An 11,095-nucleotide genomic window follows, 5' to 3' on the forward strand; every position below is an offset into this window, starting at 1 on the left:
TTAAAAAATCTGGAGACAACAGATTTTTTAATGATCGCCATTCTAACTGGCGTGAGATGGTATCTCAATGTAGTTTTGATTTGCATTTCTCTAATGACCAGTGATGATGAGCATTTTTTCATGTTTGTTAGTCTCATGTATGTCTTCTTTTGTAAAGTGTCTGTTCATATCCTTCGCCCACTTTTGAATGGGCTTGTTTGTTTTTTTCTTGTAGATCTGTTTTAGTTCTTTGTAGATTCTGGATATCAGCTCTTTGTCAGATGGGTAAACTGCAAAAATTTTTTCCCATTCTGTTGGTTGCTGATTCACTCTAATGACTGTTTCTTTTGCTGTGCAGAAGCTATAGAGTTTGATTAGGTCCCATGTGTCTATTTTGGCTTTTGTTGGCAATGCTTTTGGTGGTTTGGTCATGAAATCCTTGCCTACGCCTATGCCCTGAATGGTTTTGCCTAGGTTTTCTTCTAGGGTTTTTATGGTGTTAGGTCTTATATTTAAGTCTTTAATCCATCTTCTTTTGCCTACTTTTTTGAGGCAGTAATTCGTTTTTCACTTATTGAATTTTTTTAATTTCCTTATAGATTCTGGATATTAGACCTTTGTCAGACACATAGTTTGTATTTTCTCCCCTCTTGTAGGTTGCCTGTTTACTCTGTTGATGGTTACTTTTGCTGTGCAGAAGCTCTTTAGTTTAGTTAGGTCCCACTTATCAATTTTTGTTTTTGTTGCAATTGCTTTTGAGGTCTGAGTCATAAATTCTTTCTCAAGGTAGATGTCCAGAATGGTGTTTCTTAGGTTTTCTTCTAAGATTCTTATAGTTTGAGATCTTACATTGAAATCTTTAATCCAGCTTGAGTTAATGTTTGTTTACGGTGAAAGGCAGGGGTCCTGTTTCATTCTCCTGCATGTGGCTAGCCAGCTATTCCAGCACTACTGAATAATGCTCATGTTCCTTGCTGACTCCACCACTCCTGCCCAACCTCACAATTTTGGGAGACCCATACCAACTCATTTCATAATTTCATTCAGTCTTAATAGCTGTAAATATTCACTATATGACAATGAGTACCAAATTTAAATCTCTAGACCAGATCTCTCTTCTGAACTCAAAACTGAGAATCTAATATTCCCAAAATTACCCACTCAGTCCTCATTTTAATTGATGGGGAACCATCTTTGACTCCTCTCTTTTAAGTCCCACTATTCTGAGATTTGATCAGCTTCACTTTCAACCGTATCTTCTTGTCACCCCCTTCACTATGACACTCATTCAAACTACCACCATCACTGACCTAAATGACTGCAATAAGCTCCTAATTGGATTTCCTCCATACAATCTCCTTTCCACACAGCTCTCATTTAACACATAAATCAGATCATGTCATTCCCCTGCTCAAAGTCTTCAATGGCTCCCTTTCTCACTCAGGAGCCAAAGCCCTCGGAATGCTCTACAAATCCCCATATGATCTGGCTTTCCATTATTCATCTGACTTTGTCTCTTATCATTCTTCCCTCATTCTTCAATCCAGCACCATTGACCTTATACACTCCAGATATCTGCTTAGCTAACTCTCTCCTCCTTTAAATCTTTGCCCAAACTTTACCTTCTCATTAAGATCTATCCTAAAATCCTATTTAAAAGTACAGCATGCCTCCTATCCCCAGTATTCCAAATATCTTTGCCTTGGGCATTTTTTTTCAAACCACTTATTGCCTTCTATACAGTTTGATTATTTATCATGTTTATTGCAAATGTTTACGTATCCTTTCTCTACAATGTAAGCTTCATGAAAGAAGGAATTTTTCTCCGCAAGCACTTCAAGTGTTGCTGCCACACAGTAAGGGATTAATACAATATGTGTTAAATGAATATATGAATTTGTGTTAAGAATAGAGCAGAAAAGTGTCTTGTTTGGAAATAGGCAAGTCAGTTATTGAATAGGAGAAGTCATTTTTTTCTGTCAATTTTAATTAACACACAAAACTAATATTAAAGGAGAAAGACTAAGGAAAGATTTAAACGGAGTTTGAAAAGTCTTTCAAAGGAAAAAGAATATAAATATTTTTAGGAGGCTTCTATTGGTAGATATTTAGATTGTCTGTAGTTTAACACATATCTATTTCCACCTTTATTCATATGTCTTTGCCTGTATGTGAAACATGTATCTAGAATGAATTACTGGCAGTAGATTCACTAGGTCATAAAGTATGTACATTTTAAATTTTGAATGACATTACCAAATTGCCTTTTATGAGTGTGCCTCTATTTACACAGGCATTATCAGGAAATATATATGCTTATATATTATAAATTTTCTATAATAGCCTGTTTATTATTATAATAAAAGAAATATTAATATATGCATATGAAAAACAGCCATTTTAATTATTGGTACTTTTACAAAATATTTCAATAAAGTATAAAAATAATGACCAAAAGCAATGTGAGAGTTAAATGTGGAATGATGACTGAATGAATTATGACTAAATTAAGAAATGGCTATATGAATTAATGGAGGGATGGATGGATAGGTGGGTGAATGGGTAGGTGGATGGATGGATGGATGGATGAATAATTAGGGGAATATTGAATGAGTAGGTACTTGGCAAGAGATGGTGAATATGCATGAGGGGCAAATGGGAAAACAGAGTTACCTGGTTTTATGGAATGATCAGGACAACATCAGAAAAGTAACTCTGCTTTGATGGAAAAAAGAAAAAAAGCTAATTGGAGGAAACAATTGAAAATCATGTTTTGTTTCTTTTCTGACTAATTTCAAGAGAATAACATGAATTAGAATATAGGAAGCATCAACAAAACCTTCCCTTCTCACAAAGCAAAACACTCATGACTGCTTGACTAAAACAAGTGTCAATGTGATGCTGACTGGGAATCAGATGGTGATGTTTCTAAAATTAAATTGTAAACTATGTTCTCATCTCACACATCTCAGCATATCACTGCTTCAGAGATGCAGAGAAACTTGGAAGATTTGGGCATTAAAAGTAATGACTAACCTTTACCATAGGGAACTCTTCCCAAAGAGGGGGGATGTTTTAAATTCATGACAAATCATGGAAACCAGCAGAAACCCCCGACATTACCTGGTCACCCCACTCAACATATCTCAGATTCCCTTTCTTTCACAGAAAACTGACCCCAGGTCCCAATGTGTTCTGACTTGATATTACCTTCCTAAGAATACATGACATCGAAAATCCTCTTTGTCTCTATAGCCTCTGTACAAGTTCTAGTTATTTCTCTTTATAATCAATGTCAGTACCCTGAGATTATTTAGAGAGACTCTCTCAATCCCCTGAACAACATATCTCTTTAGAAAATTATGAAAGAATATGTCTTATACATTTACTGGAAAATTTGCATGGAACTATACCTGGCTGACAAAACCAGTGGGAATGAAACAAACATATGTTTAGAAGTCAGAGAGACCTGAGTTTGAACCTTGACTCTGTTGTTTCTAGTTGGATAAATCTCTAGCCTCTAGTTCTTCAAATACTTAACGCTAATGTGTTATATATTAAGTTGGTCTATAGAAGCCCTAACACATTATAGCCTTCCATTTTTGAATAATGGTCCCCAAGATAAAATACAAAGGGCAAGACAGATGTGCCTTTGTAATCTGCCATTATATATTGATTATTGATTTGGGGAGTTTAGTAATTTGGAATTTACTTATTCCAAAAAAATGTAATGGTCAAGAAAGCCAAGAACCTCTGTCGTTGTTGCATATGCAGACAGCATTTTGGCGTTCTTTCACTGATGAAGTTCAGGGCATCTTCTAAATTTATGAAACATCTGTTTAAGCAGCTGGTTATTCATTAAATAAAAATAAAAATGTACCACTTTTCCCTGGCAATGCTAATAAATGGGAACAGGTGATGATCCCAAAAGAGATTATGATTATAAATGAATGTATTGAAATTCTTCACTATTTTTATAGAGGCATCAAAATAAAAACATATAAAAAGTGAAAAAGGACCTCATGGAGCCCCTGGAATACACTGGGGACCCCAGCGTAATGGCTCACCTGCATGTCCCACTCCACTTAAATACCACATTCTAAATGGAAATACATCAGGATCAAAACTGATATTCTTTCTGCATCACTCCCTAAATTTACCACCTGAAAATTTCTAGTTAGTAGCAGTGGAGAAATTTCTAAAACTCAAATTCCAATCATAACTACATGAAAAGGCAACATTTCGTGAAACTCATGTTGAAAAGTCTGCTTCAGACTATAAGGACCAAGCAATAATTTGAGATGCTTTGTGCTCACACATCTTTACAAGACAGGAAAATGGGATTATACTCACTTGTCAAGTAAGGAAATAGAAATTAATTGACTTGAAACTATACTAAGTGTTTTGACCTAACGGATCATATTTGATCAAAAACTCAAGATTCAACTTCCAGTTTCCCATCAGTTGTCAATGCCTTTTTATTAGAAAGGTGCTTAGAAACTAGAAAACAAGTCAAGCCATTTGCATTTAGCAATGCAACAACTGGGAGATGGTTTTCTGCTTTGCTCCTTATCCCTCACCTTACCCAAGTGACCAGTGGACTTTTCTGTACCATTTTCTCTTTGCAGATTCCCACCACAATCATGGAACTGAAAAGTTCCAGCACCCAAATGGTAAAGCAAGGTCAAGAAAAAGGACAATACTTTCATTGTGAGCTAGACTCAAGAGTTGCTTTTAGAATTTAGGAGCAAGAGATGCTTAACTGTTATGAGTAGCTGTGATGATGCATAATTAGACAGTGATTTAACACAGAGCTAAAAAAAAATAAAAATGACAGTAATCATGGGGGGAAAGAATAAAATGCCAATGAAAGCAGTTAAATGAGCCGAAGTGCCTGGCATTTTTGTGATGTGTATCTGTTAGTAATTTGTCAGATGATAACAATAGAGGTACTTTCACAAATAACAGGGATTCATCAGTTCACAATAGCACTCACTGGTATTTAAGACCAAAGAAAAGAAATTGTATTTGGCTTATCAACTTAAAGAAACAGTTATGAAACTTGGCTCTAGCCTATATATTGCAAAGTGAAATGGAGAACAGATCCTTAATCAGGAAAATTCAAAGCTGTACAAATCTGAGTTATAATGACTTTCAAGGTAGACAATTGCTTTGGAGAAAGTTGCACAAAACTAAGAAAAGGTTAATAATGGTGTTTTATGGGTAAGACAGGTAGACTGCTTCCTGTCACCTTTGGAATACACCCTGGCTGTTGCAATCCTCTCCAGCTTCACCTGAACACCCATCAAAAGCACTGAAAATTCTAGCCATGGAAAGCCACCCTCATTTCCCCCAGTGAGCTTAGTTTTTCTGCACCTGTGCACATGTGATTTCTCATAACATTTCACTCATACAGCAACTCATCCCTCAATGTTAAGTTCAAGTGACATTTCTCCCAAGCTTGTCCTGCTGACTCTGGTCTCCTTATCCTCCAGAATGCCCATATATTGCTGCTCTGTACTTCCATCTCACTGCATGGCATTAATCACTCTATATTGTAATAACCGGTTTGTAGCTCTTTCTTTCATTCACACTAACTGGGAATTCCATAAGAGCAATAATTGCGTTTCTTTGCTATTTCCTCAGTCCTTGATACATAACACATGCACGACAAATATTGATGAATGAATGAGAGAATTAAAGTATCAACAGTGAGAAAAATATGTATTGAATCACTCTCCCCACTGTCATTCTCTTCCCAGTATCTATGAAAGACACATAAGGGAACTGTTCGTAAGTTTCTCCTTATTCAAAAATTGCTTCTAACTCAAGGGATAATTTCAAACACTTTTAGGAGTACGTTGACTCAAAATGTCCCTACAACTATAGTGAATGAAAATTGGGAGAGTGATAAAAACATATGCAATATGGCTTATCTTATTTAAATCTGGCATTTGAAAAGGTTTATATTCTACTCCATGATAAAATGAGAGTAGCAAAATAATCCTAGCTAATGGTTTTCCTTTTTCTGTTATTCAGTTATTATAATAAATGTATTATACATGTTTAATTAGAAGTTGTTATAATTTTGATGGTGTGTGTGTGTGTGTGCAAATGAGATGGACTCTGTCGTCCAGGCTGGAGTGTGGTGGCATGATCGCATCTTGCTGCAGCCTCGGATTCCTGGCCTCAAGTGATCTTTCTCAACTCAGCATCCAGAATCACTGGGATTACAAAGTACAAGCCATAGAATTGCTATAATTTGAAAAATCTCAAAGTTATTGAAACATAAATATGTGAGCCTTCTACAGCTCTTTTTTTTCTAAACCACAAGACATTTTTTAAGCTCTTTATTTTCAGTATTACTGTATAACAAACAGCACCTTGATTTTCCCAAAGAAAACAAAGTGCAACAGAAATATGAGCAATGTATGTAATTAAAAATCAAAATAAAAAATTATATAAACATTTAAAAAAGTCATAAAAGTGTGTGTTTACTTGAAGAAAAGAGGACATTTAATGTGCATCACTATTACAGGAAGTCTAATTCACAATTTATCAATATGAGCATGTAAAGAGAGATAAACAATGCTGCACTGATGCAAAATGATTATGCAAATTGAAAAGCTTTTAAAATTATTGTCTATAATCTTTCAACATAGGATAATTGGCTTTTCCCCTTTGCCTAAGTCGTCTTTAGTCCAGCAATTGTGTTTCCATTTTTTCCTTCTTAGTCACAACCAATTTATTTTTTCATTTTCCTTCTTAGGAATCATCATAATCTTTATGCTCATTTAACCCCAGTGGAATGGTAGAATGATTACCCAAGTGAATCAGTTCTGGCTCAAAGAAATCATTTAACATTTCCTGAAGTAAAATGAATAAGATTTGAGAGGATGGGGCGAGGGAGGCCACAGAACACTGAAACAAGGGACTGAAGTACTGGGAATTTCTTGTAAGTACATGAAATCCATATTCTTTTTCTTCCTTTTTTTTTAAATTATACTTTAAGTTCTGGGGTACATGTGCAGCTCATGCAGGATTGTTACACAGGCGTACACATGCCATGGAAGTTTGCTGCATCCATCCCCTCGTCATCTACATTAGGTATTTCTCCTAATGTTATCCCTCCCTAATCCCCCCACCCCCTGTTATCCCTCCCCTAGCTCCCCCCACCCCCACAATAGGCCCCAGTCTGTGATGTTTTCCATCCCTGTGTCCATGTGTTCTCACTGTTCAACATATTCTTATAGAACAAACTGATCATTGCTTGGTGTGGCAAGATGGTATTTTACCATGTTTACTATACCCAACTTTCTTTTTTTCTCAATTTTATAGAAGTGGAGCCCTACAGAAGGGAAGTCATAATGTAGGAATATAAAATGTTCACGTGCCTTAATTCAGAAGCACAATTCATTCCAGATTTCAGTGCAGAAAGTAAGTGCTTTAGGGACTATGGGTGCTTGCATCCCACCTGAAGCAAGATTAGGCAAACATCACTAAACTAGCAATGGCCTATGGAGAGGGAAATGTTTTTTCCACTCTTCTCAACAAGCATATCATGGACTCCTACTGCAGAATATGTCCACAATTCCTTCATTCTTTCTACTCATTTCCATGCATGGCTCACAAAGACACTGCTGAGATAGCAATCTGAGCAAGTCAGGCCAGTGAATTCATTCCCTGGATGTTTGGACTTGAAACCAGAGAGAGCCAAGGCGCTATCCCTTCAGGATCTAGCAACTATCAGCACTATGTTTTCATCCATGTGACAGTAACTGTCAGTGATAAGAAAAATGAATAAACATGAACTACAAAGGAAACATTTCTCAGTGTCCATCCACTAAAAGAGAAAACCCACCAGACAGGACTTGTCTCTGTAGGTCATTATCTTTCAGCTCTAACGACACCACTGGTGATAAGATCGGAGGCCCAACAGGTCTTCTTCTTATATCATTCCATTTCTCAGTCAATAGCACCCCCATTCATCTAATGGTATTAATCAGGAACCTGAAAGCACCTCAAATCTCTTTTTCCATAATTTACTATATCCAGTCTAATTACAGGCCCAGTCGATGGTACATCATAATTATCTCTGGAATCAAATTCCACCTTGAATACCACTACTCTGATTCAAGACACATGTATCCCTTTCTGACTTCGACAATAAACTTGTAATTATTCTCCTTAAACCAATATGCAGAATGGAACCCCATACTTATTTTATTCACCTCATGCAACCAGAGTGATCCTTTCCAGTATATATCTTTAATCATGGGAACTTCTGCCTCCACCTTATGTTTAAACTCTCCAGTGGCATCTTATACCAAGCTACCTGAAGACAAAAATCCTTAAAATGGCCTATAAGATCCTAATTTATTGACCCCTGCCTCTCTATTAGCATCATCTTGCACCATCAACACCACACTGCCCAAACCTATGAATACCAGGAGAATCCTTTTTAGTCAGTCAACTTTTCCTTCTGAGGTGGCTATGGTTCTTGAGTTCCTTTTTTTGCTTCAAAGAGTTGTTTGGCATGACCAGCATCACTGACTATAAATGATATTCCATCACTCCTGGTGGTTACCAGGATGGATTTGCCCACAGTCAGTCCCTCTGTTGGTACTATAGCCAAGGTGTACAAAAGAATAGAGCCTGCTTGACAGCTATTATGCTTTGTTTAAATGCAATTTTAAATGCAGGAGTTTCTAAGTGTTATTCATGCCAGTGATTTCTGCATAAAATAAACATTTTGTAAAACTGCTAAAAGACTTCACAAATTGAGGAAAGCAGAGAATTTTTTGCAGGACAAGAGGCAGTAGAATAAATTCTGAGAACTAACTAAATTCACTCAGAGATGGGTGCTCATTAAAAGTGCAAACTCTTGTGTTTCATCCTATACCTACTATGCTCAGAATCTCTTGGAGCCAGGAACCTAGAATCTGTATTTTAATAAGTACCTCAAGGTGATACTTTTTCACCTTAAATAAGTGAAAGTCAAACAAGAGAAGAGATCTCAGGATCAGGCCCTCAGGAATATCGTTTAGAGGCCATGTAAAGAAGATGGAAAGGATGAGAGAGGTTATAAAAAAGGCATCAGAGGCAGAAGATAAACCAGAAAACAAGTGTCATGGAAGCCAAGAAAATGATATTCTTCAAGGAGGAAGAGACCGACTCAGATGAATAGTAACGTGTAGACTTGTAAGATGAGAATTTAAAAGTTTCTGTTTGATTTGGCAACATAGAAATAATGAATGACTTACTGTCACCAATTTCAGTCAAGTTCTAGGGATGAAAGTCATAATAATGAGTGGGCTAAACACTGACTGAAAAGAAAAACTGAGAACAACCCGGTACCCATCAAAAGAAGAATAGACTTGTAAATATGATCGATTCACCCTGTGAAATGTTATGTAGAAGTAAAAATGAATTAATTACAGCCACATAGTGCAATGTAGAAAAATCTTGATAAGTAAAAAACTGTGTCCCAGAAGGCTACATTGAAGCAGCAGTCTTCACGTAGTTTCAAAAATAATTAATATTAAATATTACATATTTTACACATGAATAATTATTTGATAAAATAATTTTAAGGTAAAGGAAATAATAAGCATAAAATGTCAAAACTTGATCCTTTTGATGTCAGTTAGACAGAGGAATGTGTTTTTAAAATCTATTGCACAGCATGATGACTATAATTAATAATAATGTAACATGTATTTCAAAATTCCTAAGAGAGCAGATTTTAAATGTTCACACACACAAAAAAAAAAAGGTATTGGAAAGATGCATATGTTAGTTAACTTGATTTAATCATTTCATCATGTATACGCATATCAAACATTACATTGTACCTCATAAATGTATAAATTACTATTTGTCAATTAAAATAAAATAAAGAGGAAAAAAATACTTTGTCCCTCTGAAAGATGAGAACGCAAAGGAATCATATAAATAAACAGTACATAAAGATATGCGAACGTGTGTTAATGTTTCGTTCCACTTGTGTTTATAATATCATTTCTATCGCATGTTTTTATTATATCATGTAAAAGTAAATACATGGATTCTGTTTCGGGCATGACAGCCTAAGAAGCTCCATGGACTCTCACCTTCCCTGATGCTAGAAAAATTGGTGAAAATTATGGGAAAAAAACAGCCATTTAAGGTCTCTGGAAATGATCCTGAGGGCATACAGCAAATGAAGAAACATTTGTTCAATAAAATCTACTAAAATGTGATAAGAACAGCAAAAGCCTGTGATTATTTTAACCAAGGCCTGTTCTTTCCATTCTTTCCATCTCTCCTCCCCAAGCTCTGTGAGATGAAAACTTCTCTCCAGGCTGGGACAGGCTAGAGCACAGGATTCTCTCTCCCACCCAGCTCCATGAGTTAGAAACCTCTCTCCAGCCTGGGACAGCCTAGAATACAGTGTTCTCTCTCCCACCCAGCTCTGTGAGATGGAAACTTCTCTCCAGGCTGGGACAGCCTAGAACACAGGGTTCTCTCTCCCATGCAACTCACAGTCAGAGGGCTGTCTTCCCAGGAAAGGCAGTGTGTCAGCATTTCTCATCATTCCCCCAGGTACCTGTTGCTGATTTTAAGTCCTAGATGAGTACAGCCAAGAGGTACATGCTCCCTTCTTCTGTCCAGTCCCTACTTACAGAAGGGAGTCTCTATATTGTGTTGGTCACCACTGAAAATACTGGGCCCCTAATCACCCTTACCCTGGTTCAGAGGTAGAGTTTACACACAGGGAGAGGCAAACCAAGAAGACTTGACACCTATCTGCCTCCAATGAGTGCTCAGCTCCTAAAGTGAGAGTGTGACTCAAAGAGAATCACATCATTGTCCCCAACCCTGACTTCAGAGATTTTACCTAAGAGGAGAGCAGGCAGAAAAACAGATACCCCCTAACCGCTTTCCCATCACTAAAAAAACTGACTTCACTCTCAGGAGAGTGTGGAAAAATTCAGGTGTAAAAGCATCCTAAGAAATAGTGGAAGTTGTGGTGAAAGGCAATTGGGAGGAGACTGGCAGATGTACATACAAGCTACATTTTCAGCTAGCTATTTTGCCTAAGAGAACCAAGGAAAGAAACAGCTGGGAGGAGCCC

At 36.8% G+C, this 11,095-nt stretch overlaps 1 long non-coding RNA gene across 1 annotated transcript; it reads left to right on the forward strand.

Annotated features, from left to right (window-relative positions):
- The first annotated feature begins 420 nt into the window (after positions 1-420).
- On the forward strand, positions 421-872 carry LOC116524315. The gene is made up of 2 exons (XR_004257272.1): positions 421-482; positions 822-872. It is a non-coding gene; the product is annotated as an uncharacterized LOC116524315 (long non-coding RNA).
- Positions 873-11,095: the final 10,223 nt, after the last annotated feature.

This window comes from Sapajus apella, unplaced genomic scaffold, assembly GCF_009761245.1.
Source record: "Sapajus apella isolate SASKATOON/1434 unplaced genomic scaffold, GSC_monkey_1.0 scaffold44, whole genome shotgun sequence".
NCBI lineage: Eukaryota > Metazoa > Chordata > Mammalia > Primates > Cebidae > Sapajus > Sapajus apella.